A 23,822-nucleotide genomic window follows, 5' to 3' on the forward strand; every position below is an offset into this window, starting at 1 on the left:
GGGGCTCATCTCTCCTGCCTGGAGAGATTGAGGTGGTGGAAGTAGAGGAAGGGTCTTCCCCTCCTCCCTGCGCTCAAACTGCCTCAGAGCCCATCAACCTTCCTTCTCCAGGCCAGCAGTTGCCTCCAACTACCAAACTGCCATCTTCCCCCCCAGCAGGCCAATCACCTGGTCCATCCGCTCATCCTGCTGGGGGTGCTTCTGCCCAAACTGGGGGTGCACCACCACCACTGCTGCCAATCCCTACCGCCACTGCTGAATGTGGTGGGTCTAGCTCGCGCCCAAGCGCTTCTGGGGCCACCCACGAGAATTTCAGCAGGGTCATCACCCTAGTTCGACAGCTCATAAGTAACCGGGAGCTTGTCGAGTGGAATGGTGATGAGGTTGACATGCACCTGGCAAGGCAGGTGGTGCTCTCTCTGGAATTCTCCACCTAGCATCGCAAACAAATAGCCCTGGAGAAGAGGGTGAAGGAGCTTGAGCAGGACAAAGAGTCACTGCGAAGTGACTTCGAAGCTGCTTAAGGGTCCGTTGAACTGATGCGAGGCATGGTGGAGAAGGCTAGGAGGGAATACCTAGCGCAGGTCCCAGAGACCATCAAGACGGAGATCTTGATGGGGCAGATGGTGAGCTCTTTGGACTGCGAGGTGGTGGAGCTTAGGGCCGAGACTTCCTCCCTGCGCCAACAGAACACTCAGCTATTGGGGGAGCTCGAGTCCACCAAAGAAGCAGCTGCTGCTGGGGAGAAGAGACTCGAGGAGGTGGTAGGCAAACTGTCTGAAGCTGCCTCCTCCCTTGCTGCCGTCACCACTGAGAGAGATGCTGCGGAGGCTTCAAAGCAAGAACTGGAGGTGGAGAAGGCTGTTTGATGAACGTGGGTGCTGATGCCCTTACAGATGGATTCGAGCTAGCACTCGAGCAAATCAGATGCGTTCTCCCAGACCTGGACCTCTCGCAGTTCAGCATCTACCATGAAGTGGTGGATGGAAAGCTCATCCCTCCTGCCCCTTAAACCTTTCTCTTCTCTGTAAATTTAACTTCTGCACAATTTTTCTTTGTACTTTAAAATTGTATAAGACTTGGCTATGAATGTAATATCTCAATGCTTCTTTTCTTGCATCAGTTTCTTCCCTTGTATTTTCTTTGAACTTCACTTATCTTTATGTGCGCGACTAACTGTTAGCTAGCTTAGGTTCAGCGCGATCTTGGGCTTTACCTTTCCTTTCGCACACGACTAAGTGTTAACCAGCTTAGGCTTAGCGCGATCTGCTTCTCTCATTCTTTCGCTTCTACTTGATCACGACTGGCTATTCTCTCAACTTGGTGTTTAACAGTCCTCGTGCGCTGCTTTGCACCACTAGCCAATTACTGACGACTCATCAGTGATCGTTCTTTAGTCTTTACTTAGCTTTCTCTGTCACTCTAGCGCTAAGTGCATAGAGGACTTTGACACCGATCGCTCAAGGTGATGCCTCGTCTTGGGGAAAGAAAAGTGTTTCTCGCTAACCCCTCTTACTTTCCCCAAGGTCATCACCCTTTGGCGGGTTGAGTCGCTCATTCCCTGCCTCACTCCTGGGGTGAGAAGGGTTTCGGACTAAGAGTCTTACTGGGCCAATATTGGTGTATGCCAAGTGGGTAAGGACGTTTTGTCAAAACCTTTACTTTCCCTTCCTTGGTCTTACTAGCACCCCTGGCTTTTCAAACCTTTAACTGCTTGCGCTCACACCTGGGGTGAGGAAGACTTAGATCGGTGCCAGTACTTGCGCCTAGGGCAAGTAGGGCCCAACCAATCACCTGCACTTGCACCTGGGGCAAGGAGGATTTTAACTTTAATACTTGAGCACACTTGATATGCTGGAAATTTTTCTTTAATTGGGTGGCCTCGTTAAAAACCCTCCTTAGGGAAAAGAGTGCCCCCTTGTCTGTTCAACTGTTTCCACCACATACAAAGCATGTATCTTTTAGCGCGAGAACGCCATTACTGTACAACTTTAACTGAAATAAAATTTTAAATGGGTGGCGTTCCACGTTCTGGGGATTGCTCCTCCCTCCAAAGTCTCTAGGCGATAGGCTCCGTTCTCCAATGTCTCCACCACTCTGTACGGGCCTGTCCACTTTGGGGATAACTTGTTCTGCATGTCATTCTGATGCGCCTTTCTCATCACCAGATCACCTTCCTGGAAGCGCCTGGGCCTCACTTTAGAGTTGTGCCTCCGCTCTACTCTTCTCTTCACAGCTTCAGCACTGACTCTGGCCTCTTCTCGCACTTCGTCTAGCAGATCCAAATTCACCTTACGCTCTTCATTGGACTCTTCAGCAACGAAGTTCAAGAATCTGGGGGAGCTCTCCTGTATCTCCACAGGAATCATGGCGTCTGTCCTATAGACAAGGCTGAAGGGTGTCTCATGGGTGCTGGACTGTGGGGTGGTGTGATAAGACCATACAATTCTGGGGACCTCCTCTGCCCAGCCTCCTTTGGCCTTGTCTAGTCTTCGCTTCAGCCCCCTGAGCAGCACTCGGTTTGCTGACTCCACCTGCCCATTGGTTTGTGGGTGCTCCACTGATGCGAAGACCTGTTGTATCTTTAACTCTTCACACATCTTCCTCAGCTGATGACTTGTGAACTGGGTGCCATTGTCGGAAACCAGCCTCTTGGGTATTCCGAAGCGGCAGACAATGTTCTTCCAGACGAAGTGTTCAACTTTCTGTGCGGTGATGTGTGCGACTGGCTCTGCCTCCACCCACTTGGTGAAATACTCAATGGCCACGATGAGGAACTTCATCTGCCTTGTCGCCAGGGGAAAGGGTCCTAAGATGTCAATCCCCCATGTATGGAATGGCCACGAGCTATGGATGGACCTCAACTCCTCAAGGGGTGCCTTGTGCCAGTCTGCATGCAGTTGACACTGTTTGCATCGCTGAGCAAACCTTATGCAATCTTCCTTCAGCTTTGGCCAGTAGTACCCCGCGCGGAGTACTCTACTTGCCAAAGCGCGACCACCTACGTGGCTTCCGCACACCCCCTCGTGCAGCTCAGACATGAGCCTGGTGCATTGCTCGCCGTGTACACAGATATGCACAGGGTGAGAGAATCCAAATCTAAATAGGCTTCCATCTATAAGAGTAAACTTACTTAAACCCCTCTTTATTCTTTTTGCCTCTGCCAGATCGAGCGGGAGTACGCCATCTTCTAAGTATAGCTGGTATGGCGTCATCCAGGTGTCGGGTTCCTTCTCCGCATGGACCTCCATCGACTCATCGGTCTTTGAGGGTCGCGACCTCACCCTCGGTGCTCTTAGCGTTTCTTGGGTCAACGACCGATGACCGATCGTTAGACGCTCCATTGACCTGTATACATGAAGCACCTGGTTGTCTGATACGAACGCGCGCGGCACCTTCAGGGTCTCCTGAATGACGGTCCTCTGCTTCCCCCCCTTGCCTGAGCTGGCCAGCTTGGCAAGCAGGTCTGCTCGGGCATTTTGCTCTCTTGGCACGTGCACTAACTCAAACTCGGCGAAGGACGTCTTCAGGAGCTGCACATACTCCAGGTAGGCTGCCATCTGGGGATCCTTTGCTTGGAACTCCCCCGCAACCTGCCCGGTGACCAGTAACGAATCGCTCTTGGCCAGCAGATTTCTTGCTCCCATTTCTCTTGCTAGCAACATTCCTGCGATCAGGGCCTCATACTCCGCCTGATTGTTGCTAGCTTTGAAGGCAAAACGGAGGGACTGCTCGATCAGTACCCCATTTGGTCCTTTCAGGATGACTCCAGCGCCGCTTCCCTGCTGATTAGAGGAGCCATCCACCGATAACACCCATCGGAAATCTAGCCCTTCTGCAGGTGTCGCGATTGATGATAGCTCGACTACAAAGTCCGCGAACACCTGCCCCTTGATCGGTCCTCGGGGCTCGTACTGAATATCAAATTCTGACAATTCTACTGCCCATTTGACCATCCTGCCTGCTACATCAGGTTTCTTCAATGCGTTCTGGATAGGCAGATCAGTCATTACCACCACTGTGAAGCTGTGGAAGTAATGCCTGAGTCTTCTGGCTGAAAACACCACCGCCAGAGCAGCCTTCTCGAGGGCTTGGTACCTCGTTTCAGGGCCTTGCAGCACTTTACTCACGAAGTAAACAGGCCTCTGGGCCTGGCTCTGCTCTTGCACCAGGACCGAGCTGACTGCTCTCTCCGTCACAGCAAAATATAGACGAAGAGGGATGCCTACCTGGGGTTTTCGCAAGACTGGTGGGCTCGCCAGGTACCCCTTTAACTTGATGACGGCATCCTCGCACTCCTGTGTCCAGAGAAATCTGCTGTTGCGTTTGAGACACTGGAAGTATGGGTGGCCTTTCTCCCCTCCAGCGGACATAAACCGGGACAGAGCTGCCAAGCGACCGGTGAGCTGCGGCACCTCCTTCACCGTCGTTGGGCTCCTCATTGCCACGATCGCCGCACACTTCTCCGGGTTAGCTTCGATTCCCCGCTCTGTCAAGAGGAAACCCAAGAACTTCCCAGCCTCCACACCGAAGATGCATTTCTCAGGGTTGAGCTTCAGCCTGTACTTGGCAATGGTGGTGAATAGCTCTTCCAGATCAGCTGCATGATGCTTCTTCTCTACGAACGTAACCACCATATCATCTACATAGGCGTGTACGTTCCTTCCCAGCATGGGCGAGAGCACCCTGTCCATGAGCCGCTGGTAGGTAGCCCCTGCATTCTTTAACCCGAATGGCATGACCTTGTAGCAATAGCACGACCGTTCGGTCATAAACGCAGTCTTGCATTCATCCATTGGGTGCATCCTGATCTGGTTATACCCCGAGAAAGCGTCCAAGAAGCTGAGTAACTTTCCCCCCGAGGCGCTATCAACTAGAGCATCTATGCTGGGTAAGGGGTAAGAATCCTTGGGGCACGCCTTGTTGAGGTCAGTGAAGTCCACGCACATTCTCCACTTGCCGCTTGCCTTTTGAACCAGTACCACATTCGCTAGCCACTCGGGGTACTGGATTTCTCTGATGTGCCCTGCGGCAAGGAGCTTCTGCGCTTCGTCGTGGATCACCTTCCTCTTTTCCTCGTTGAATTTCCTTCGCCTCTGTCGCACAGGTCGAACCATGGGGTCCATCGACAGACGATGGCAGAGGAAATCGGGGTCGATTCCTGGCATGTCGGATGCTGACCATGCAAAGGCATTCATGTGCTTCTCAATCACACCCATGATCAGCCTTCGCTCTTCTTCAGCGAGGGATCCCCCTATCTTGAACTTTCTTCCCCCGACGTCCACTTCGACCCATCCTTCAACTGGATGGGGCCTTCTCTCGCTGGCGATGACCGCCCTCGCGATCCCTGACTCGCGAGGAGTGATCGCGCCTTCCTCTTCTTCTTCAACTTGGGCTACCTGGGAGCCCCCCACCGCAGCATCCTCCATCCTCCGAGCGCCCTGTGTCTCCCTGACCACCGATCGCTCTTCGCGCACGCCTGGTGGTGGTTTTGTGGTGACGTGGCACACACTTCTCTTTTGCTTCAAGCTGTTCTCATAACAGCGTCTTGCCTCAGCCTGATCCGACTTGATGGTTATCACGGTCCCCTCCATCGACGGCAGCTTCAACTTCATATGCCTTGTCGACGGTATCGCGCCCAGTCTATTGAGTGTTGGCCTTCCCAACAAGACATTGTACGCATAAGGGGCGTTCACCACCAGGTACTTTATCTTTTCAGTGCGGGCTGTCGTTCCGTCAGTGAACGTTGTCCTCAGCTCGATGTATCCCCGCACCTCTACCTGATCTCCTGCAAAACCGTAGAGACAACCAATATACGGTCTTAACTGATCAGGGGACAACTGTAGCTTGTTGAATGTTGGCCAGAACATGACATCCGCCGAGCTTCCTTGATCTACGAGTACTCTATGCACTCGTCTTCCTGCTGTGATGAGAGAAATGACCACAGGGTCGTTGTCGTGCGGGACAACGTCCCGTAGGTCAGCTTTCCTGAAGATAATGTCCGCTTCAGGGTAATGACTCTCATTCACTGCATCTACCGCCATCACCGATCGAGCGTATCTCCTTCTTTGTGAAGCTGTGCATCCCCCACCAGAGAAGCCTCCCGCGATCGTCTGCACTTCCCCATGCACAGGGACTTCATGCTGTTGTTCTTCGATCTGGGATCCTGACGCGCGATCACCCTGCGGCTCACGTAGGTAATCTGCTAGGAAACCAGACTTCACCAACTCTGCCAGTTGGTGTCCCAGCGCCAAACAGGAATGAAGTGTATGGCCAAAGGCCTGATGAAACTCACACCATTCATTCTTCTTCCTTCCAAGTACCTTATCTGTCTTCTCTGGTACTCGTAGTCTTGCTGCTACAGCAGGAAGGGCGATGAGATCCGCCAATCCTACCATGAAGTTATATCTCGGGGGTGCGTTATTCTCCCTTGCACGCCCCCTGCTCTGGTCTTTGCCTGGTGCATAGGGACGAGGTTTTTCCCGCACCTTCTTCCCCTCCTTGGCCTTATGCACCCTTGCTTGCTGTGGCTTTCCTTGCCCTCAACGCGGTCTGGGTGGTGCAGCACTTCCCCTCTTCTCAGAAACCTCTGTTTCTGCCACTATGTGCGCCACCGCACGTCGTCGAATCTCTGCAAAGGTGCTGGGATGGCTCCTGATGAGAGACTCGCTGAAAGGGCCAGGCAGCACTCCCTTCTTAAACGCGTGCACCAGCATATCTTCATCTTTGCTGGGCAGTCTAACCACTTGTGCCCCAAAGCGGTTGAGGTAGTCCTTCAGCGACTCCCCCTGGTATTGGCGCACGTCGAACAGATCGTAGGACACCACTGCAGGTGCCTTGTTGACGATGTATTGTTCAGTGAAGAGCTTCGAGAACTGAGAGAAAGACGTGATATGTCCTTCTGGCAGGCTCACGAACCACTCCATGGCGATTCCACTGAGCGTACTCATAAACATTTTGCAGTAGACAGCGTCTGAACCCCCAGACAACATCATCTGGGTGTGGAACGCCGTCAGATGTGCCTCCGGGTCTTCTACCCCCTTGAACGATGCTTTCACCCCCACCAGGTTGGGAGGCACCATGGTTCCCATGATCTCATGGGAGAATGGCATGGGGAACGCTCTTGGAGGTGAGGGCTGCCTAGACACCCTTTCGTCAACCATGTGTTCCCTCTGCGCCTGCAGCGTCCTTCTCAACTCCTCGTTGACGCGATTCAGCTCGTCGTTCCTGCTTTACGACGCAGCTAGCTCCGTCTGCATCCTCTCTTGTTCAACCTTTGACGCTGCGGCGTTATCCTGCAGCGTGCGCACCATTTCCAGGACCTGCGCCATTGTCACAGCTCCTTCGTCAGCGGATGGCGCAGGTGATGGTTGTCTGTTTCTAGGCATCTTTCTCCATCAACGAAACTGATAAGACTCTGGTAAGTCTTTAACACTGCGGTATATATGGGACAACGATTCACTCGTGTCCCACCGTGGACGCCAAATGATCCTGCCAACAACTCGAACGTGGAGGAATCGCTCCGTAGCACTCTCTGCCCTGTCTACGCGACTGCGTCTTCTGCAGAATCACCCTCAGAACCTTCTCTTGCTTCTCCAAACGTGGCCTGCAAAACACACAGACGGCGCCTCTAGCGGCCGTTTGCACTCCGACGATCAAGTTAGTCCACAGAACCACCAAAGACTAGAAAACTAGTAATGTGTGTGAAAAACTCTTGCTCTCTGTTTTTCGTCTCCTCCACTTCTCTCCTTGATTCCTCCTTTTATCTCTCTGTCTCTGTTTCTGGGCATAACAGAATTCTGTTATGCTTTTCTGGCATGTGTCAGAAACCTGTTACGCTTTTCAGAGACAGTGTACCTGCAGAATCAGAGAGTGTGGGTGTCTGTGCGTGTCCGCGCGTCTCTGCGCTGGGCTGCGCCTGTCTGTACCCTTAATGGTACGGAGTGCACTTTTGTCTGGACCGCACCCCTCTCAGATGGTGACACGTGGAGGCCTGCAACTCACATCTAACCACACACGTGTCATTTACTGGAAGGGCTCTAGCGCTTCTCTTTGTGTGCCTAAGTTACGCCCTCGCGGAGTAGCTTAGGATATTTCTCTTATCTGGGTAAATTGCATACTCTTAGGAGAACGTCGGGTGTGGCTGGTCTAGGCACACTCACTAAACGTTGCTCTCTGCGTAGGCGACTTACCCTTCACGATGCCACGCACGTAATGGGTTGAGGGAATCACCAATCACTGACTGGCTTACTAGTTCCCTCAGGCCACTCTCGTGCATGATTCCCTGAGGTGTGCTCATGCGAGATCCATGCGTAACGCTCTCGCTGGGAACCTCAGTCCCAGTTTAACTGCGTGTAACACGAGACCCCGATGACAATACACCCGATGACTGATCAGTGTTTATTCGCTTCTCGCGCTCTGCCTCCAGGCGCGAGTCTGGGAACTGGTCTGCTGGTGGCCACTTGGCTACTGACCACCGATCACCATTCTGGGTGATCTATCCCCCGACCTCTCTGCCGCCTGATCTGTCGGTGGTAACTTGGTTACTGACCACCGATCACCACTCTTGGCGATCGTCCCCCTGACCTCTCTGCCACCTGGTCCACGTGTCACCCTGCGAGTGGTCCATGTGGTTCTCTGTTGCTGACGTCATCGACTATCGATGACCGATCGGATCAACGGGTTAGGTAGGTCGGGCCAATACGAGTTGACGAGTTGAAAAGGTTGACTTGCCTCGTCTAAATGAGGCTGACTGGTTGCCCAACCCATCGAACCCGACCCACATTGTCATCCCTATTATTTGGTATCTAATTCTAAAAAAGAGTTGTATCTTTCACTTAAAAAATGTCAGTTTTATTAGAAGCATGAACTACTAGGTTAACCTATAGATTCACTAAAAGAATAATCCTACGTGAACTTCAACCTACTTTTTCTGATAGCTTGAGCTCTTCATCTTGCGGTGTTTTGTAGTGGAATTGGCGGAAGCATCCATGGATTGAGGTGGAATAAGGCTCTCCTAAGAGTTGTGTAAGCCTTAGAGGTTCATGAAGAGTGTGAAAGTGAGAGAGGTTCGGCCAACTCTCTTTGAGGTGCAGTTTTGGAAGATTAAGACCTAAATCCTAAGAGATTTTAGGCAAGGAGTAAGAATGACACATTTTGGCAGCATTTCATTACTCAAAATAATCTTGTGAAAACATGAACCAAGCACCTCCTTATATAAGCTTGGAGGGCTGGAATTGGAAAAGCCAAATACAAATGAAATGAGAGCCAAATTCAAAGTGTTGGCACATGTGAAAAGTGGCGCCTATTTTCAACCCATGTGAGGTAAGATTCTAGAATGTTTCCATGTGCTAATTCATCTAGAACTTACGCTCATCTAGGGTCAAATTGGGTCGGTCCTAAGTTTAATTAGAATTTAGGAAATTCTAATTAAACTTAGGTTAGCTCCTTAGGTACCACTTTGCATGTTTCAACAAAAAAAAAAAAAACTATGCTAATTTTCACAAAAAAATGTAAAAATTATTCTTCACTATAGTTTATGACATGAAGAATGTGTCCTCTTAACCCCTCTTTGACTATGACTCTAGTGGTTGCCTCAATGTAGCTTTTTGGTGGCCTCTCTATGGGTTGGTGTTGGGGCCTCTTCCATCATCCCCTCCCTCTTAAAAAGGATTTGTCCTCAAATCCATTGCTTCTTCTTCTTCATGGCTAGGGGGATGGATGTGGCTGGATGGTGTCCATCATCTCCTCCTTCTTGAGAAGATCTATCCTCAGATTTACAGATTTGATCTCGGATAGCAGCCTCTTGCTTCTTCAACTATGCTTGCCCTCCCGGATCGAACGTCCACCTATGGGAATCATCAAATAAAGCAAAGGTGTTAGTTTGAAAATCAATTTTACTATGTTTCCATTTCTCCTGTTTTTCTTTTGGCAACTTTTCACAAATATTTAAAGAGGAATACAAAAAAAAAAATTTCTAGGTGTTTCCTCTTTTGTTCTAAATTTTTATTAACTTCTTTAGGAATTTTTCTAAGTGTTCCTTTAACAAAACTTGAAGGTTGTTCAACAAGAATCATATTTTCAAACGTATTTTTAATGTTTTCTTCTTGTTGAATGACCTTTTCTATTTTTGTTATTTTTTCTTCCTTTTTTTTCATTTGTACTTATCCTCTATCACTTGTGAAGGTGATAAGGGATAAAGTATAAAATTCTTTTCTTGGTGAGTGAAAGTTATCTCATTAGTTAGACCATAGTGCAAGGTTTTTTTGTCAAATTGTCATGGTCTACCTAATAGAATGTGGCAAGCTTCCATAGGTACTACATCACATAAAACATTCTCTTGGTAGTTACCTATAGAAAACTTGACTTTCACTTGTTTATCTACAATTAGTTCCCCATCTTCATTTATCCATTGAAGCTTGTAAATTTTAGGATGAGGGACTACTTGTAGATTTAATTTTTCAACCAATCTAGTGCTACAACAATTGCAGCTTGAACCACTATCCACAATGAGAGAACATATGTTTTCTAAAACTTTACATCTTGTGTGAAAGATGTTCTCTCTTTGTGTTTCCATGGTTGCACTAGGTTGATTGTTGAGGGTTCTTTTAATCATCATTAATTCCCCCTCTAAAGGATACACTCTTTCTTCTTCTCCCCCTTCTTTTTTCTCACTAGGTTCGTCTTCACAACTAGTATATTCATCTTTTCCTTTCAAAAACAAGGTTCTTTGGTTTGGACATTGTGCTTGCACATGTTCTCTTCCAAAGCATTTAAAACATTTAACATCCCTAGTGTGAATGGGTGGAGTGAAGGTATCCTTGCCTAAGGGTTTAGGAGTCTCTTTTGGTGTTTCCGTAGATGTACTCTCCTCCCTTTTAAAATCTCTCTTGGGATAGAAGTTAGGATATGAATCTTCCCTTTGACTTGAAGTTTTCCTTAACTTTTGTTGTTCAACTTTGATACAAAGTTGAACCAAGTCATTCAAGTCTTGACAAGGTAGAAGTTCAACCCTATCTCTTATCTCAAGATTGAGCCCACTTAAGAATCTAGCTATGGTGGTGGTCTCATCCTCCCTAATGGAGGCTCTCATCATGTATAGCTCCATCTTTTGCCTATACTCCTCTACACTCATAGTTCTTTGTTGGAGTCTTTGGAGCTTGTCCATCAACTCCCTATTATAGTAAGAGGGTATATGGCGACGTCTTAGGGCTCCCCTAAGGTCATTCCAATACTCTATGGGAGGCTCCCTATGAAGACGCCTATCTCTTTCTAAAGATGTCCACCAATACATAGCATTTCCTTGAAAACTAAGAGTGGCTAGGGGCACTTTTCTTTCTTCACTCACTGTATGGCAAGCAAAAAGTTGTTCTACCTTCATTTCCCAATCTAAGTATACTTCTACATCTTCTTTTCCATGGAAATGGGGTAGGTCTACCCTAACCTCTCTTAGGCTCTCTTGTTCTCTTCTATCTCTTCTATGTCTCCTAGGGGGTGGTTGATAATACTCATTTATCCTAAGGCTTTCCTCCCCCAAGAGAATCATGATCTTTAGAGATAGATGCATGAGAATGCATTTTATTTTATTTTTGAGAATTCTCATCCTTTGCTTTAGTCAATTCATTAATTTTGGCCTCATTCTCCAATTGTCTATATGAAAGTATTTGAAAGTCCTTGGCAAGTTGTTTTAAAAGAGATTTAATGGACTTCATATCACTTTCATTAGATTTAGAGGAGTGAGAAGACATGACTAAAACTTTGTGTTTAAAAGTGTTTTACTTCAAGAAAGAAGAGGAAAGTTAGTGAAGGTAGCTTTCCAGGTAAGAGAGGTGAGTCACTTAGGACTTCTTAAGTACCAAGTCTCGCCTTTGCCAAAAACTATCCCTCAAAAACTTCACACAATTCTTTTTCTAAGTAAATTACTTGGAACACAATGAGGAATGAAAAATCAAATTTTATGCAAGGAAAAACAATGCAAAGCTATTTAACAAATAAAAAAATTAATCAAAGCTTAAACAAAAGATAAACGTAAGCAGTTTTAAGCAAAGCTAAACAAGGATTAACGTAACACAATCTAGCTAACACAATTAAAATTTGCTAATCTACAAAGCTTTAAACTAGTCGCTTCCCAGGTGAGGCTTCTTAGACACTTTGAGCCTTTGAAGACACACTCACCGTCTAATCGTGATTAATCCACTAATTAACAAAAGTGAAATGTAATTACAACTCAAGAAATGCAAAGAAATTGAATTGCACAAATTTAATTTCAGCTTGCTAATCTATGCACTCCTTTGGCTTGTTTTTGCTCTTCTTTGTTGTGTCCTTCAAAGTGTATGGTTTGTTTTTTGTATTTGTATTTGCTGCTGCTCCTTGCCTTGAACCTCTTATGATTTAAGCAATCAAATTCTCCAAAACAGTACCTACTAAGTAGAGCTAGACTCTCCTCAAGTCAATTTCCACTTAACAAGCCCCAATAGAAATTTATCCACCAACAATTTAGAGGTCAAGGAAAGAAAGCAAGAAACCAATTAAATTTTAAAAACAGTACCACAACAATTGGATTTAATGATATAACACAACTAGAAAGAGTTCAGAATAATATTGGACAAACAAATAAAAAAATAGGCACTCAACAAAGGATAACACACAAAAGGAACCTAAAGAATGAAACTAGAACTGATTTGAAAAACCAAAACAGCACTACTGGAAAATTAAGGTTCAGAAAGCGTGACTTCAAATATTTATGCTGAGCTGGATATTTTGAATTTGCTTCTGAAAATTTAAACACAAACGATTCAGTTTCTTAGCAAACTTTTGGCCCTGGAATCACACCAAAAACATGCACCAATTAATTGTGATACAATTTTCAAAATCACTGTCCAATTACCGCTAATTTTAGCTCCAGAATGCACACTTTTTTTGTGTGATTTATCTTTTTTTTTTCTATTTTGCCTTTTCAACTAATTCTTTTTTTCTTCTTTTTCTAACACATCAAACCACTGAAATCCAGAGTCTCAGAATTTTTCTTCAACTTATTTAATTTTCATAACACAAAACAGCCAATACAAAATTTGTAAAAACAGAGGATCCTAATTTTGGAATTAAAAACAGAAAGAGAAACTTCAAAAACACAATGGAGTGAATGTTATATGAATTTATATGGATCTATCATACAAATATGAACTCAAACTAAAAGGAAAAATGCACCAAAGGATCAAATCAAGTCAGAATTCAAATTAAACACTCAAATCAAAACAAGAAACAAATGAATCAAGAAAAGTACTACTAAGGTTTGTTGACATTCTTGGAATTACATGACTAGCCAAAACATATAGATTCAGAAAATAAAATGACTCAAGAACATCATATTGCACCAAACAAAAATTCAAACAAGACTCAAGTAACCTAAAATCAAAACAGCAACACAATTCACCATAGATTCCTACACAAAATGTGAAAATAGGAAGCTCAAGAACAATTTGAACAATTTGTACCGATTGAAATGCTTGGAACAACATCTAAATCAAAATTAAAAATGTAAAAACAGCAAGACAACATGAACAAGAGATGAACAAAACGAAAATAAGAAGAACTCAAACAAAAAAATGAAAAGAGACACTTATCTCTTGAAGACCATAACTCTAGATACCAAATGATGGCTTGATCTCTTCATCTTGCGGTTTTTTGTGGTGGAATTGGCGGAAGCATCCATGGATTGAGGTGGAATAAGGCTCTCCTAAGAGTAGTGTAAGCCTTAGAGGGGCATGAAGAGTGTGAAAGTGAGAGAGGTTCGACCAACTCTCTTTGAGGTGCAGTTTTGGAAGATTAAGACCTAAATCCTAAGAGATTTTAGGCAAGGAGTAAGAATGACACATTTTGGCAGCATTTCATTACTCAAAATAATCTTGTGAAAACATGAACCAAGCACCTCCTTATATAGGCTTGGAGGGCTGGAATTAGAAGAGCCAAATACAAATGAAATGAGAGCCAAATTCAAAGTGTTGGCACATGTGAAAAGTGGCGCCTATTTTCAGCCCATGTGAGGTAAGATTCTAGAATGCTTCCATGTGCTAATTCATCTAGAACTTACGCTCATCTAGGGTCAAATTGGGCCGGTCCTAAGTTTAATTAGAATTTAGGAAATTCTAATTAAACTTAGGTTACACTTTGCATGTTTCAACAAAAATACAAAAAGAATTAAACTATGCTAATTTTCACAAAAAAATGTAAAAACTATTCTTCACTAGAGTTTATGACATGAAGAATGTGTACTCTTGACCCCTCTTTGACTATGACTCTAGTGATTGCCTCAATGTAGCTTTTTGGTGGCCTCTCTGAGGGTTGGTGCTGGGGCCTCTTCCATCATTTTCTAAGGCAAGGTAAAGCATTTCATACTTTACTAATGTTTGGACATCACCTAAATAGGTGATGTTTTGGGTTGAGAAGAGTGGTTTGGCTTTAAAGACCTATTACAAACATTAGACTAAAGGCAAATTCTCCCTTCACCTTTATACCTTCTCGTAACATCTCCATATTAATTGTAAAAAGTTAGTTTTAACCTTTTTTAAATTTTTGTTTAACCCTAAATGAAGTATAATCTCACTATTTTAAATAACTTGCACCCACACACCCTCATTCCTCCCTTCTAGACACATCACTTTCATTCTTCTCCAGCCGCAACGTTTGAGAGAGCAATTACATCATTTGATCGTGTGAGAGAGAGTTGACGAGAAAATTCGTTGTATTCGACATTCCTCAATGCGAATATACTTTTTCTTAGTTTTGTACTCCATTTTTACACATCATTGGGGTTTTTTTTGTGTTTTGTGGCTTCAAAAAAATGAAAAAACTAAGCAAACAAAAACACAACCACCACCACTAGTAAAATCATCACAAAACTTACTTCAACCACCAACGTTCACCCCAACCATCACCACCACTTGAAAATGAAGAAGGCACGACACTTTCCACCATACTCAGAAGAAAACAATACGAAAGAGCAGGGAGAATTTTCCGGAATAAAACATAAGATGACCTATCAAGGAACGTAGTCCTTCATCGGTTGTCCTTTCTACCTCTTGGGTCATGTTGTATCAATATCATCCGCTAGAGGAGAGACTTTGTCCACAAAGTGGAGAGAATGTGTGTTTTGGGTCGAGCTTGGGGTTTGTGACTGATTCGGTATGAGATTAAAGGTGGTATGAAGTGTTAGTGGAGGGTTCTGGAGTGCTAGGGAAGTGAGGGGCTCGAGGGACCAGTTCACGTGGGTCTCATGACGTGGATTTTAGGTATTTGTGGATTTGGGGGTTGGTTAGGTGAGAGTGAGTGTGTGTCAGTTGTTGGTTAACTTTCAGTAGGCAGAGAAGTGGAATTGGAGTTTAAGGAGTGTGAGGGTGGGGAGCCCCTGAAAGGTCAAAGAAGATAGACATGGAAAACGGGATGGATCCTCAAGTTTGCTGGCAACCGGAGTTCATATGCCACCGTGTCGATTCGGTGAAGGATTTGATACAACCTGGAGTAGAGTGGTGCGATCTTAGGAGATTATTGTCGCTCGATAGATTGTTGCTGGTACGGTTGGAGATGGAACATGAACCTTGGAAGACATGTTTATGCGATGATGATCTGCTTGCTCTCGCATAAGTTGGTGCGTGCGTTGGAGCTGTTGTTTCACTTCGTGTAAGATGATGGTGTGAGATGGTGGTTTCAGACCGTGATGTATGGAGCAATTCTAGGGTGGATTGTGGTGATCAGCTATAAAGCGCTGTGAAAGGCAAGGTACTGATGGCGGAGTGGTGAGAGATATTGTGCCACAGTTCCGCGAGATGGAGATAGTGATACCATGAGTTGGATGGTCACTAGTAAAACAACAAGATAAGCTTCTATTCCCCAATTTAAAACACAGGTTCCTTCAAAAGGTTCTAGTGAAGTTGAGGTCACGGTAAAAAATTATGGTCTTTGGGACTCCGTGAAGGTGAAAAACTTCACTAGAAAATCTGCATGCAAGGCTATGGGTTGTGTAGTGGGTTGGTAGGGCAAGGAAGTGAGCGTCTTTATTGAGGCTGTCAGAGATTACCCAAATGGTCGTGTGCCCTGAAAATGACGGTAAGTGAGAGATTAAATCTATGGAGATATCTTCTCATACTTAGGACTTACTATCCCTCAAAGATTTACCAAGAGCAACACACGTAACAAAGGACTTGAGAACCAACTGTTTTCACTTTTTTTTGTATTGCATTAGAGTAGGTATAAATAGCATAATCATGGGCTGCTTGTGGCCCAAGGTGGAGCTTCTAGATGACCTAAATGTGTCTCACATGTAGTCATGCTTTCAACATTAGAGTACATGCTTAAATGCTAAAAGTATGACCGACCTAGATCCATGATTAGTTGCATAGGATTAGAGAGTTAACCATATTTAGATTGAATTTGAATTTCCCTCCATGCACATAATCACACGACACCTCATCCTATAAATAAGTGGTCATCCCTCTTGTATTTCACACTTGATTTTGAGTAAAGAAACATTTTCTGAATATTTCTTTAGTGTTCTATTCTCTTGTGAGTCTTATCTTGAGAGTTCTTCAAGTGGTGACTCCTTCATTCACTCATCTTCCAACCTCCATCCTCCATGGACACCAAGTTCACTCCTTCAAATTAAATCATCTCTTCCTTGTTTCCACTTTCTCTTATTTTCATTATGTTATTCTTTACTTGTTGTTGAGTTCTTATTCTTCCTTAATTCAGCATACACCTTTCTTCTCTTGAGTTTGTTTTTTTTTTCTTTTGCTCTTTGAAGAGAACATTCACACTTACTTAACAACTTGGTTAAGTTCGTGTCTAGTGACAATCCTCGTTGAGTTTTCACCTTAATTGCTAATTCAATTCCTAACTCAAGTGAACTAATAAAACAATGTGTCTTTCTACTAATTAAACTTATATCATTTGATATTCAGAGAATGGTCTAATTCAAGTTTAATATGAGTTTAAAATAGTTTTTTTTACTTTTTCTCCATGTTCACTTGAGCTTATTTCAATTCGACAACTGCTTGTTTAATTTCAAGAGTTTAATTTCATCTCATGTCTTATTTAAATTTTCATAGCTTAGTTTGCTTGAGTCCTATGTTCTTTAAATGTTCTAGGCAAGTTTAGTTTTCGGCTCACTTGATTTTAATTGTGAAGAATTCAAAAGAAATATAAGTCATCTTAGTTAGAAGTTGATTTATTTTCAATCATAGAGTGCAAGTGTTCATATGACTTGAATCCATCTCAATTTGATTCTAAGTTTGAAAAGTGAATCTAAATGTGTATGAGCTGCATTTTGAGTTTTGATTCAAGAAAACAACAAAATGAAAAAATGAAGATGTATGCATTCACAATTCAAACTATTTTGTTCAAAGAAAAGGATTCTTGATGTGTAGCAAATTGTATTCATAACTTGTGAAGTTTTATCCTTCTATCTTTGGTAAAATTCTATTACTTCATAGTTGAATTTAAGTAAGTTTTTTTTAGTCTTAAAATATGCTTTATTGCTTGTCTTGTTTAAAGTTTTGTCTCCATCTTAATTCCACCTTGGTTTAGCCTTCTTGCTTTATTCCTTTTCTTGCTTGTCTTTAATCGACTAAGTTTTGTTTGCAATAGGATCCATTGATTTCTTTAAGTGAATAAAAGAGTTGTGTCCTATTTCATTTGAATAATTTTTCAAGATTTGAACTCATTGGATTTACCTCACACATACTTAAGTACCGATACTTTTAAAGTTAATGATTTGACTCCTTTTTTTGCAGGTGTTTCAAATTTGTGGTTGAATTCTCTCCAACTTGGGGAGCATGATAAAATCTCACAACACCTTCCAAGTCAGTCCAACCTTCTAAGAGGATGACCAGAAGCATGACACAGGACTCAGGGTTTGGTAAGACAAACCCTACAGTTAGTGACTCAAGACCTACTATCCCTCAAAGAATTACCAGGAGTAGAGCACAAAACAAAGGACTTGAGCACCAACTGTTTTCACTTTTTTGTATTGCATTATAGTAGGTATAAATAGCACAATCATGGCCTTGCTTGTGGCCCAAGGTGGAGAATGTAACCCTAGCTTCTAGATGACCTAAATGTGTCACTCATGTAGTCATGTTTTTCACATTAGAGCACATGCTTAAATGCCAAAAGCATGACCGACCTAGACCCATGATTAGTGGCATAGGATTAGAGAGTTAACCATGTTTAGTTTGAATTTGAATTTCCCTCCATGCACATAATCACATGTCACTTTAACCTATAAATAGGTGGTCATCACTTTTGTATTGCACATTTGATTTTGAGTAAAGAAACTCTGTCTGAGTATTTCGTGATTGTTGTATTCTCTTGTGAGTCTTATCTTGAGAGTTCTTCAAGTGGCGACTCCTTCATTCACTCATCTTGGATTCCTCCTCTAACTGGTGTGAGCAACCTCCATGGACACCGAGTTCACTCGTTCTAACTAAGTCATCTCTTCATGTTTCCACTTTCTCTTATTTTCATCTATGTTATTCTTTACTTGTTGTTGAGTTCTTGTTCTTCCTTAATACCACATACACCTTCCTTCCCTTGAGTGTGGTTTTCTGCTTTTGCTCTTTGAAGAAAACATTCACACTTACTTAACCACTTGGTTAACTTCGTGTCCAATGACAATCCTTATTGAGTTTTCAACTTAATTGCTAATTCAATTCCTAAATCAAGTGAACTATTAAAATAATGTGTCTTTCTTCTAACTCAACTCATATCAATGTTGGTGGCAAGGAGTTGGCAAAAGTGATGGTAGGTAGCATGGGTTGGGTAAGGGTTGTCGTGGCTTTGAGAGTGATATGTTGATTTATGTGGGTGAAGGCTATGCTTAGAATAGATAAGACAGTTGTAATGGGGCATAAGGTGCGCAACCAATCTACCTGTAAAACTACATCAGATCATTCGATTGGCAGAAGGTATAAAGGAAGTGTGAAAATAGAGTTTTGGAGAGATATCTCCACTGAGGGACATATGCCCAAGCATATGATAAAGGCTCCATTTTCGACCATGACTGTAAAATGTGAGCTGGGTGAAATGGGTAGATGGAGTTGGTAGGCAACGTGGGGTTGCAAAATGTTGTGTGAGCGACCTAAATCTATTAGGATTGTGATTGAGAGGTTTTGAATAATTCCTATGAATTTTAGGGTTCGTGGTGATAGGTTACATGCGAGGGTCTGTGAGTATAGGTGGAAATGGATAATGACATCGGTAGTACTCAGTTCCAGGGTTTTTTCTTTGAAGTATTGATTACAATCTATGTTGTCAAGGAGCAACACAAATCTGGAGGTAGAACATTTGTGGTCTGGATAGAATTTCTCGTCGTAGCATAAACCTAAAACTCTGCGTTCCTGAGTTGTGTAGCTGTAAGACATTTAATGGGCAGGTTAGTGGTTGGTGGAGGAATGGGAATGGGATGATAAGTTGCCTCATTAGTGATAAGTTGTGTTCCTTAATTGTGGATGGGGGAAGTTGTGCAAATGTGGCAAGCACAAGAATGGTAGACAAACTTGGGTTACCTACCATCTCTCATGCAAAGCTCTATAAACTTCAATGGTTAAGTCAAGAGGGGGAAATAATAGTAACAAGCAAGTCCGCAGAGCCTTTTCTATTGGTAAATATAAGGATGCGGTCTTGTATGATGTTGTCCCCATGTAAGCTACACATATTCTCTTGGGTAGGCCATGACAATATGACAGGATGGCCTTACCAACAAAATCTCTTTCACCTTCCATGGGCATAAAATCACACTAAAATCTCTCTCACCAAAAGAAGTCCATGATGACCAACTTAAAATGAAAGAAAAGAGAGAAAAAGAGAAAGAAAAGATAAACCGAGGCACAAAATATCATCTTACGCAACTAAATCCACCGTGTTGACTCGTGCCATGCTACAAACTGCACCTCCAAGGTGTCCTTCTTCTTTGTCTTTTTCATTACCAAATAAATCTAATTACTTGACATCTTGGACAAAGAAAATTTAGGATAAACATCAAACACCTCCCAAGGGTTCTCACCTTTTGAGAGGATTTTTTCCATCAAGCCCTTTCATCTCCAAATATTTTTTCCCAACATGGCTTGTAAGAAGAGTTTACCCCTTTTGAACTCCCCAAGCTCAAAGAACATAAGTTTGTTTCACACCCACACCCTGCACTATCTTATATCCGAACAAACTAACTATGTTATCTGCAAGAGTTCTAAATTTGAGGACGAATTCTTACCAACCTGAGGGGCATGATCCAAACCACAACAATCAGCAGAGGACTAAGGACACGTCAAACAATTCACAAAAAGGTCAGTCATCTCAGTATACAAATCTGAGCCCCACCAAACATCAAGAAAGCATCAGCAGAAGAAGAACCAGCTATAAACCAGAATATCAGAAGTTCTTCCTTCTGGTCTTTTTACAAGAGAAAAGTTATGTAAATAATTTGGGCTCATTTCAAGGGTCCAAAATAGCAAGATATGTTAGAATAGGTGCCTATAGCATAATAGAGGGGTGTAGTTATCATTTTAGCTTGTTTCTAGCCCTTTAGGAAGGAAATTTGACCTAGTTTCTAAAAAAATAAGCCTAGAGTGCGATTTTGACTTAGTCAAACCCTAAAGGCAGTCCCCTCACACACTTACCACCCTACCCTTGCCCTTCTTGCCCATCAAGGCACCCATTCCTATAAATAGGATGCCTTACTCTATGTATTTACATGTTAATTTTAAAGAGAAAAGTTACCTTGCACAAATTGTGTGAGAAGTTTATGAGGTTTGAGTCCTCTTGGCTAGGTCTTATCTTGAGTAGTGTGAGACTCTCAAGTGGTGACCCTTCACTCATCTTGGTGGCTACCACACCCAAGTGGCGTGAATCCCTTTCACAACCACTCTATAAGCTACTCTTCTTCCACTCTTTTCGTTTCATTTCAATTTCATATATGTCTTTGTTTTTCTTTTGCTAAATGTTTAGGTTCATCATTTGATTCGTCCATGAAAACCATTAATGTTTACCTTATTGCTATTTCCATTCTTCATTGCATTTTATCTATCACTTTGTATTGATTTTCATCTTTTCCTTTGTGAAGTGAACCTTCACACTTACTTAACCATTTGGTTAAGCTCGTGTCCAGTGGGAATCTTCCTTAAGTTTTCATCATAAATTTCTAAAATCCCAACTCTAAGTAAAGTGTCACCATAAAATAGAACCATCTAAAAACCAACTCACATTATGTGGTTATCAGAGCTTAGGTTCTTGAGCTTATTTTGATTTGAGTTGATTTGGCACTTTACTTTTCTTGCACCTTTAATTCTTTGTCTTTACTTATCTTGCACCTTTAATTCCTTGTCTTTACATTCAAGCACCTTTAATTTCTTGTCTTTACATTCAAGCACATTTAATTTCAGCCCTTTACTTTCTTGTTTTTCAATTCGACATTTATCTTATCAATTAGCTTTGTTTTCTCTTTTGGATGATAAATTGTGTCTTCTTTTGTTGTTGTCTCTTTTGCTTCGAGTCATATGTTATTTAGTGTTTTTGGAGTCCTTATATTTTGCATCTACTTACTTTGCTTTTAATTGTGAAAGTTTAAAAGTAATTCGAAATTTGTTTTAGTAGGAGTATATTTAAGTTCCAAACAAAAAAATTTCAAGTGATCAATTAAATTGAATCCTAAAATTTTGTGCTAATTGGTGGTCTATGAAAATATGCATGATCAAAACTATCGAAATCTTATTTCCATAATCCAAAAACAAGTTAAATATATATATATATATATAAAAGAGAAGTGGAACAAGCTTTTGTTCCAATCTTTTCTGTTCCGTTCGGTTGACCGAGACGTCTTCGTGCGCAACCTCAACCGTCAGCTAGGGACTCCTTCCCACTGATTGCCTGTGGATTCCTGCAAAAAAGAGGACAAAGAGGCGCCCTAGCGGCCGTTTGCACTCCGACGCTCAAGTCAGCCAGCAAGAAACACCAAAACTATTCACCTCCGTCTCTGAGCACCGCGTATGGCACTCTGAAGGTGGTAAGAAATAACTGTGTACTGTGTATCTGTGTTCTCTCTTTCAGGCAAAAATATTCCCCAGTCCCTTGTTCGTAACTAATGAAGCACGAGCAAGCAACTAGAGAGCTCTGGTAAATTTGCAGAAAGTTCGAACCCTTTTTCCAACATTCTCTGCGCTATTTAAACTACCCAAGCATTTAAAGCGTCTTAAAGCGCTTTTAATCACAATCGTAACGCACTCATTAAAGCGCTTAATTAGAAAACGTAGTGCACTTAAGACGTTGAAACGCTCGGGAGCCATTATAGTACCTGAATGCTCGAAAGGGAAACTGTATTGAATGACTTTTAATTACCTGGCACCTGACTAAAGGGTGTTTCTATTCTGGCATGGCTGTCGTACACGTGGAGGGCCTCACGATGCCATGACCCCATCTGGGGGCGTTTCTGCCCATCTGGGGACGTCTCTACGTGTGAGTCCTCCTGCTTGGGAGTGCTACTGCGCTAGGGGTGACTTTTTGGGTGCCAACTCATGCACCCAAGTATCTAGTCACTTACTTCGAGAGCGTATCTGCCTTCCTTTTGTACTCTGCACCCGGTTGCCCTGGGCGTGACTTTCCTCTTGAGTCGTATCTGCCCCACAGGCGTCTCTGGGGCGAGAGGAGCACTTCACGAGTCAGGCTGCCCTACACTGGTACTATTACTATGGCCTTGAAGCCACCTTTTCCTTCTCTTTATCGCTGCCCCGTGCTATTGGGACCTGAGGCCTTCCCACGGCGTCGCTCCCTCCATGGTCTTTCCTACCCATGGGTATCGGGGAACCACACCGTGATTGCCTTGCTTCAGCACTGTTTGATCTGGCGACGCCCTGGTTGGGCGACGCCTTTGCCTAGGCGACGCCTTGCCTTGGCGACGCTTCCTCTTGGCGTTTCTCCACCTAGGCGACGCCTTGCATTGACTTTGACCCTCCAGCCGTTGACTTTGACTTTGACTTAGTCAACGCCCCGGATACGGGACGGTACACAAGCCCCCCAGTCTTAAGCTGAAGACTTGGCTTCAGCGTAAAGACTAAAGCCTCGCCCACGCCGTCCACGTGCCATCCTGATGACGTGTCATTCCCTGCTGACTCAACAATTCTCGAATTGTTGACGTGACGCTTTCTGTACCCTAGGAGCGCTCTTACTGATTGATTTGACCTCCTCTGAAACGAGGATGATAACACCTTTTGGGCTACCCTTGATCGCGCGCCACGTGGTTCATCGCGCGGCCATCCTCCAGAGACCTTTGCGTTTCCCTTGGGCAATTGATCCTCTGACGCGTGGCACGATCCCACGACCCTCAGTTAGCGCCTCTTGAGTTACGAAATGTAACGTTTAAGTTACTCCAAACCCCGCGCTCACCCTACTGTTACATTCATTCGCTCTGCAACTCCGCACTGTTCATCGCCTTCAAAACCCTTTTTCTCTGCAATTGCGATTCTCTCCTTCCTGCGCTCTTCTACTGCCTCCATACCAACAACAAAGGTACGATTTCGAGTATTCACGACTCTTCCCTTTCGTCGCATTATAGGATTTATTGAACTGCCTGGGACTGTTGTTATTCACGTATTACTGCATCTCTCCATTTCTTCTTCCTCCTCTGATTTTTCTCGCGTGGGTGACGCTTCCTGGGGCTCTTTCCCCTTCTTGCCATGGCTACACTTGCTAAACCATTTTTCCTCTCTTCTTTCTCCAGCTATCTATTTTCACCATGACGCGCGCGAACGCGGAGCCTGATTCTTCCCCCACAACCCCCAAGTCCA

The 23,822-nt window shown here is 43.7% G+C and overlaps 1 long non-coding RNA gene across 1 annotated transcript; it reads left to right on the forward strand.

Annotated features, from left to right (window-relative positions):
• Positions 1-15,386: 15,386 nt before the first annotated feature.
• On the forward strand, positions 15,387-18,319 carry LOC137835200 (uncharacterized). The gene is made up of 2 exons (XR_011085037.2): positions 15,387-16,101; positions 17,784-18,319. It is a non-coding gene; the product is annotated as an uncharacterized LOC137835200 (long non-coding RNA).
• The last annotated feature ends 5,503 nt before the right edge of the window (positions 18,320-23,822 follow it).

This window comes from Phaseolus vulgaris, chromosome 5 (genome assembly GCF_051622355.1).
Source record: "Phaseolus vulgaris cultivar YP4 chromosome 5, ASM5162235v1, whole genome shotgun sequence".
Taxonomy (NCBI): Eukaryota; Viridiplantae; Streptophyta; class Magnoliopsida; order Fabales; family Fabaceae; genus Phaseolus; species Phaseolus vulgaris.